Source organism: Chenopodium quinoa, unplaced genomic scaffold (genome assembly GCF_001683475.1).
Source record: "Chenopodium quinoa cultivar QQ74 unplaced genomic scaffold, ASM168347v1, whole genome shotgun sequence".
Classification (NCBI taxonomy): domain Eukaryota; kingdom Viridiplantae; phylum Streptophyta; class Magnoliopsida; order Caryophyllales; family Amaranthaceae; genus Chenopodium; species Chenopodium quinoa.
This window is the reverse complement of record NW_018743066.1, coordinates 151,320-159,955: the sequence shown is the minus strand read 5'-3', so window position 1 is coordinate 159,955 and position 8,636 is coordinate 151,320.

Here is an 8,636-nt window from a genome sequence, read left to right as displayed (position 1 = left end):
CAATCAGAGGGTCAGCTGGGCCAAGAAAAGTTAAGCATAGCAGAAGAACAAGAAGCTACAGAAGTCCAGTTGAACCCCAAACATCCAGACCAAAATGTCAGAATAGGATCAGAGCTGAAGTCAGAACTCAGGGAACAAATATATGACTTCTTAGAAGAAGAAAAAGATGTATTCGCTTGAACCCATGAAGACATGAAAGGCATCTCTCCAGACGTAATTACTCACAAGTTGAATGTAGACCCACTACACATACCAGTAAAGCAGAAGAGAAGGAAATTCGCGCCAGAAAGGAACAAGATTATTAATGAGGAAATCCAGAACCTATTGAAGACTGGAAAAATCAGAGAAGTAAAATATCCAGAATGGCTTGCTAATGTAGTAGTAGTAAAAAAGAAGAACGGAAAATGGTGCATCTGTATAGACTTCACAGACATCAACAAGGCATGCCCAAAAGACCCGTTCCCTCTACCTCATATCGATGCCATGGTAGATGCTACAGCAGGGCATGATTTATTGTCCTTCATGGACGCGTACAGTGGATACAACCAGATCCTCATGCACAAGGACGACCAAGAGAAAACCGCTTTCATTACTAGCCAAGGAATATATTGCTATAAAGTAATGCCTTTTGGATTGAAGAATGCAGGAGCAACATATCAAAGGTTAGTGAACAAAATGTTTGAAAAGCAAATAGGAAATACAATAGAGGTCTACATAGACGACATGGTAGTAAAATCCAAAAAGGCGGAGGATCACGTCAGAGACCTTGGAGAAGCATTCGCCATCCTTAAGCAGTACGGCATGAAGTTGAATCCCACAAAATGCACATTTGGAGTACAGTCAGGAAAGTTCCTGGGATACATGGTTACCCAAAGAGGAATAGAAGCTAGCCCAGACCAAGTCAAAGTCATCCTAGACCTAGAGCGACCAAAGTCGAAGAAGGAAGTACAGAGCTTAACATGGAAAATCGCAGCATTGAATAGGTTCATTTCAAAGTCCTCAGACAAAAACAGAGCCTTTTACGAAGTATTGAAGAAGAATAAGGAATTCAAGTGGGAGCAGGAGCACGACGAAGCATTTCAGAAGCTGAAAGAATACTTGGCCAACCCGTTGATTCTCTCTAAGCCCAAAGAAGGAGAACCACTCCAGCTATACCTCGCAGTGTCTGAAGGGACGATCAGTGCAGTCCTCACAAGAGAAGAAGACAAGGAGCAGTTCCCAATCTATTACGTAAGTAAAACCCTACTCAGTGCGGAAACAAGGTACGCGTCATTAGAGAAGATCATTTTAGCCTTAGTTACTGCTTCAGTGAAGCTACGCCCGTACTTTGAAAGTCATTCCATACGAGTATGCACCAACTACCTCATCAAAGCTATCATGAGAAAGTCAGAAATGTCAGGAAGGATGGAAAAATGGGCCCTACATTTGAGCAGATACGATATACAGTACGAACCCAGAACAGCAATCAAATCACAAGCTTTGGCAGACTTCGTAGCGGACTTCAGCCCAACCCTTGAGGAAGAAGCGCAAAAAGAAGTATTGGCACTACAGGAACCAAAAGCTACATAAAAGTGGATACTCCACACAGATGGCGCAGCAAAAATACGCGGAGTAGGCCTAAGGATAGTACTGACATCACCCCAAGGAGACAAGATAGCACGAGCAATAAGGTGCAACTTCAAAGCCACTAATAATGAAGCTGAATACGAAGCGCTGATCACAGGATTAACCGTTGCAAAGGACATGAAGATATAACATCTAGAGGTAAATTCAGACTCCTTACTCATGGTAAATCAAGTCAACGGGGAATATGCGGCAAAGGATGTCAGGATGGTAGCCTACCTAGAAGTCACGAAGAGGCTCATTAAAGAGTTCAAGGAATTCAAGATAGATCAAGTACCCAGAAACTTGAACACTGAAGTAGACGAACTAGCAAACTTGGGATCAAACATCAACCTAGAAGAATTTGGAGCTATTCCCCTAGTGCACGTACTTTCTCCAGCCATAGAGAAAGAATCGACTGTGAGCGTCTACAAAGTTCAAGAAAACCCTACAGAGAAAGAAAGTAACAGCTGGACAACACCACTGAAAGAATACCTCTTGGACACGACAAAACCAACAGGGAAAGTAGTAACTCAAGCACTTGCTCAAAGAGCCTCCAAGTATTGCCTAATTAGCAACGTACTCTTCAAAAAATCTGCAGCATGCCCCTTCTTACGATGCCTAGAAGTAAATGAAGCCCAGCAAGTTTTACAGTCTTTGCACAGCGGAGAGTGTGGAAATCATTCCGGAGGAAGGAACTTAGTCAACAGAGCACTTAGAATGGGATACTACTGGCCCAACATGAGAAAGGATGCAACAAAATTCGCTAAGAAGTGCCTACCATGCCAGAAGCACGCACCCTTGACGCATAGGCCATCAGAGGAACTACATCCAACACTGACGCCTTAGCCATTCATGAAGTGGGGAATGGATATAGTAAAGCTCCCTCCATTGTCAGGACAAAGAGTATACTTCTTAGCAATGACAGACTATTTTTCAAAATGGATCGAAGCAGAAGCATACAAAGAAATCAAAGATAAGCACGTCATATCGTTTATAAAAAGAAACATCCTAAGTAGATTCGGGGTACCAGCAGAGATCATTACAGACAACGAATCCCAGTTCATCAGCAATAAGACTACCAAGTTCTATAAGGAATGGAACATCTCCCTCATTACATCCACACCTAGGTACCCACAGGCAAATGGACAGGCAGAATCAAGCAACAAAGTCCTCATAGGTAACATGAAGAAAAGGATGGAAGGTGCAAAAGGGAGATGGGCAGACGAGCTACCCAACATACTATGGGCAGACAAGACGACCCCAAAAGGCGCTACAGGTCACACCCCATTCTCGTTGGTATACGGATGTGAAGCAGTGATCCCAACAGAGGTAGAAGTCCCCACAGCAAGATATGGGTTAATGACAGAAGAAAGGAATCAAGCAGAGCTAATTCACAACCTAGACACAGTGGAAGAACTTAGAGAAGACGCAAGAATGAGAATGGCAGCATATCAGCAAGAAGTAGCAAGGTCCTTCAACAAAAATGTCAGAACAAAAGTCTTCAAGTTGGGAGATTGGGTTCTTAGTAAGGTATACGAAAATATCAGAGAAGTGAACGCAGGGAAATTAGCACCCAACTGGGAGGGAACTTACGAGATCATTAAGATGGTAGGCAATGGAGCCTACAGACTCAGAAATGCAGAAGGAAAAGAGGTACAACGAAGCTGGAATGCAGCACACTTAAAGTTATATCATTTTTGAGGATCGAAGGTACGTAGTTATCATTTTTATCTCCTTTTACAAAAAAAAAAAAAAAAAAAAAAAAAAAAAAAAAAACAGAAAAGCACAAAAAGCTCCAACAGCCAAAATCAGCACGAAAGGTACTCCTCTTTACTCACACTTTGTCAATTCAATTTATGATCATTACGAGTACTGACTTTGGCATCGGAGGGCCGTTGGGGAAACCCACGGCCACCCCTCACCTTATTCTGTTTTGCGAGGAACAATACCTACACTACTAGGCAAGAGCACAACAGACCATCACAGAGCAAAGGTTAATCATCCCTGCAAGGAACAAACCAACTATCCTCGCAGAGCAAGCAAACACATGTAAGCAACACTACATTCATATTACAACTGTAATACAACTATAATACAACTGTAATACAACTGCAATACGACTGCAATACGATCATAAGACAACAATGATACAATAAGAAACATAAATACAGACCAACATAGCAAAAAAGGCAAAATTACTTAGTTGCAAAGCAGCAAAATAGACAAATTATCCAGCTACAAAAGTATAGCACAAAAAAAAGATAAAAATTATCCAACTGCACCAAGGCAGTAAAAACAAACATCCTTCAAAGTTAACAAATTTTTAAAGGTGACACAGCACCATTGAATCTAATTCTCATCCATGTTGTCAGCAGGGACCACTTCCTCAGCAACAAGCTTCGTACTCTCCGGGACATCCCTGACCTCGGCGTTGTGAGGAGAATTCACTTCCTCGTCAGCATAGCTCAGCAACAATGTGCCAGGAGCAGCAGTCCCTGCAGGAAATGCAACCTCAAAAGCAGCCTTGTCAGCATCATAATCCCAGGCCTCATGTTTTCCTTGCTGAAATTCCTCCATCATTTCAAGACGAGCTTTCCCAAAGTAATACGCTGCAGCATCAATAGCCTCGTTCCCAGTCTCCTTCAAGGTCCTCTTTAGCCCATCACGCTCAGCAATGCATCAGCAGCCTTGTACTTATCAGAAAGAGCATCACGCTCCTTCTTCATAGCCTCATACACTCGAGTAAACTCAGACACTTTGCCCAGTACGCCCAAGCAAGACTGCAGGCTCTGCATAACACAAAATCAAGTAAGGAATGCGCAATCCGATTTTAACCATGTTTATTAATTTTTTTTTCGGAGTATACCATGCCTGGAAAGACTGCACAGCAGCCTCTTGAGAAAGGTCAGCGAAAGTCTGCGAGGATTGGCGATCCTTGAAGGACGGAAACATTAAGGTGTCCACATGCGGAGCCAAGGAATCAAAAGAGAAATCAGCAGCATCAACATCAATAGGTACCCCAGCTTCCTCTTATGGCCAGTATGAGGGGGAGGCGGAGGAGCACCGCTCTTTGAAGCCACCGTGTTGAGAGGAACATCCTCACTAGTTTGAGGAGAAGAGCGATGTTTAAGGCGGCACAGAAGGGAGGATGAGCTAAGAAGGTCATGAGACCTTAGTGACCTCAAAGTATCTGCAAAGGAACATGGCAGAATTCAAAAGGGAATATAACAACGAGCATGACAAACACATACAACAAGGAACACGACAAACATACTCAGCAAAATACATAACTACCTCAGAAAGGATAAACAAATTAAGAGCTAAGTAAATCTTTAAGGTCAGAAGGACACATCCACAGGGAACAACACAACAAAAATCACAAACACATTAGAAAAAAGAAGAACATACCTTGAGACATAGTTGGGGCAACTTTCTGCTCAGAATCAGGATCGTCCAAAGACTTGATCTAGACAACCGCCTCTGATTGCGTCAACTTGATGAAATATCTCTCGTCTACACTTAACTCGTACAACTTGTCTATCAGGGACGGGGACTGAGAACGCTGCTTCAATTTACTCACTGCAACCATCAAGCAAATAAGCCCAAATCAACAAAGAAGGAGAGCAAAGCACAAGAAAATGAGAAAACAAAATACTTTCAACCTCAACATTGTTAATCAAAAAGTCACAATCACCACCCAACGAGTCAATCCTCACAAAGAAGAACTTGTGACACCACTTTTTGTCGAAAGCCTTCTCCAAATCAGTCACCAAAGGACCAACACCATCCTTCAAACGAAGACCAACCCGACCCTTACCACTGGTCCTAATAGTATAAGGATAACACAAATCCCTCACATCAAGTTCTAAACCTAATTTCGCACTCAGAAAATCCAAAATTCTCAAAACCCTCCAAGTTTGGGACAATAACTGACAAGGTGAAACCCTAACCCTAGAGAGAAATTGACGAACAAGAGGAGAAAAAGGGAAGGCATGCCCAATTACAAAGGGATACTCAAAGAAACACACCCAACCAGGAGCAATCCAGTCAGCCCTCTCCCTAGAAGATGGAATTTTCACCACAACCCCATCAGGAAATCGCGCAACAGCAGCGATGCTCTGAACTTCTTCTTTCGTTATGGTGGAAGGATAAACATCCTTAGCAGGGAATACATTCTGCGCCACCAAATACGGCTTTTTTACACCCTCATCCACCCCAGCAAACACCACTTTTACATGACCACTCATCGCAAAACAAAAGGAAAAACAACGAAGAAAAGAAACAGAGGAAACAGAGAAGAAAGAGAAAATACCTGGTGAAAACCGAAGTCGAGGCAAAGCAATGAAGTGATTAGACAAGAGCCTGCACACTCAATAAACACCAAAAAATAAATAAACCGCCACGAACGGTTATCGAGGAAGTTGCCTTAAAACTGCCATCACGTTTCCTATTTTGCCAACCGTTGAAATAATTTCTGAAAAAATTCAAAATCCTTCCAATGGCTTTTTAAGTAATTTTCACTTCCAAATACTTGAAAATAAAAATTAGGGGCAATTGTTGGGCCCGTATTATCACACCACCCATTACATCTAGGGCATCAATCCAAGGCCAATAAGTCAGCAAGAATATACAAAACGGCTTGATTAAAATAAACAAGGAAAGCAGCATCAAGCATATCAATCAAGGAGATACTTGCCAAAGATACACCTACAGAGCAGGAAACAAGATAAATCAAGAAGATCTTATGCATTTCAAGGATATTCTGAATATATTTGTAAACCCTAGAGATCCCTAGATATAAATAAGAAGAATTAGACATTTGAACGATCATGTACGTTCGCATATACATAAATATAAACAATTTGCTCTACTTTTATCTACGGAATTGCGTCCCTACTGAACAAGGAGGCCTATTCTTGCTCAGTATTGCATCTCTAAACTCATCTTCTTTATATAATTGAATATTTACTGCTTGTTTATTGATTACTTGTTGATTTATTATCATTCTTAGTTATTTTATATGCTATTGGTAGAAGGATTGTTATTACCCCTCAAACCTAGCAAATTCTTGAATGTCCTTATTGAGATTTGCCTAAACACCCACCATCGCTGCACCTCCACCCGCACCACCGCCGCACCCCCAGCCGCAACACCGAGCCACGCTCCTCTCTCCTCGACCCACCACGGCAATTTAATTGTAGGGTTACATCATAGACACTAAAGGTACCTTGGGGGTACAACGTGAAATTTTGAAAATGGGTGGGCACAGCTTGGAAAATTCAATACCTCAGGGGCATTGTATAGAAAAACCATATTTTAAAAAAGTTTCAAATGTCTCATTAGGCTGTCAAATAATATCATTAAAGCTAAGTGGTACAAAATACACTCCCAATGGTACTCAATGCAGTTTTAGTGGTACTTATAAAAATTATCAGTGGTACAAAATATACTCTCAGTAATTGTGGTCCCAATTTTTTTTTTGTCCTTTTTGCACGTGAAACCATTTCTAACGAAAAGGTAGACCTTACCTCACCTTTTTCACTCTCTCTATCTCTCTCTTCTTTTCTCCCTCTTCCTAATACATTTGCTATATTATTTTATGTTGTGAGACATTTTATTTTGTCTCACAACCCTACAAATATACTTCCTCTAGAAGAAAGGAGAAAATCCTCGTTCATAAGCCATATAAACAAGCTGTGTTTATAAGAGGGTATGCACGTCAATTTACCACTTATAGTAAGGGTAAAGTTGTCAAAATGAAATATGACTGTTAACTTTAGACTAGCGGCATTAGTCTTAGCAATTTAAACGTTCGTTTTTGAATTGTTACATCCCGTTGCTCACCCCTTCCAACTTCAGTAAAATTTCCCCAGTTAGCTTCTGCAACTAAGGGAAGTCGTTGAGGACTTTGTCTGAAATTTAATGGGCTTTACACATTGATGTACTCAGATGATAAATTGTTGAGGAGGTGGTGGTGGCGACGTCGACTTGGCGGCGACTAAAATCCCGGTAAATTATTGCATTTACCTTTTTCTTCACTGAATTCCAATTACAACCATGTTCAATTCAAGCAATAAAAAACATATTAACACCCCGAGCAACTGTTTTTCTCGATTAAGTACAACAACATTCAATAAAAACAACCTGAATTTACCCACACATTAACCCATTACATGCATATCTTTAGCAATTGCAACAAACGACATCACCAATGTCACAAATTAAACCAATTAAACTGATTTGAAAAAACTAGGGTTTTTCGTAAATGAATATTTACCAATTCAGCTCTACCACTTTCATATTACGCTCCCAACATCAATTCGGAATATGCTTATCTCCAAGCCTGAACAAAAATAGAGTGCAGAAGTAGAGAAGAACGATGACTGCTTGATGATTGTGTTCTTCAGATGGCGGGTGAGGCAGAGCTTTAGATTTCCAAACAGAAGACAAAATGGGATTGGAATTGGAGAACCGTTTAGCATGCTCTAATGGCTAAGTTATTCCCCCAGTTAACTGCATGTCAACATAAATGCACTAAATCAATAAAATATTCACAGAACCTCAAATATTTTAGAAAATGCCATCATATGAACTGTTTTCGTTTATATGACTTATGAACTGGGGGAAGCTCGGGAGAAAGCAACACCAGATTACTAGATTAGTCATACCCATTTTCCATTCACTCAACGCCCTAATTTTGTACCCTTATTTTTTTCTTTTGGGTACGATACCCTTGTAAAGTTGTAATTAAAAGTGTTAATTCGGCTAGTTGAGTCAAATTTGATTAGGTCGGGGGTTAGATTTTGGGTCTATTTTAAATTTGAGTGATGATTAATTTGATTTGGATTAGTCGAGTCAACTTTTAACACATTGATTTACTTATAATTGTAGAATTATTGAAATTGTTAAGTAGCGGTAGTTTAGGTTTGTTTAGAGCTTGCCATAGGCCAACATGTACTGCTATACTAGCTCACGTGTCATGCTAGAGGATCATGCCTGCAACATAATACAAAAAAGTTATACTTGGTAAT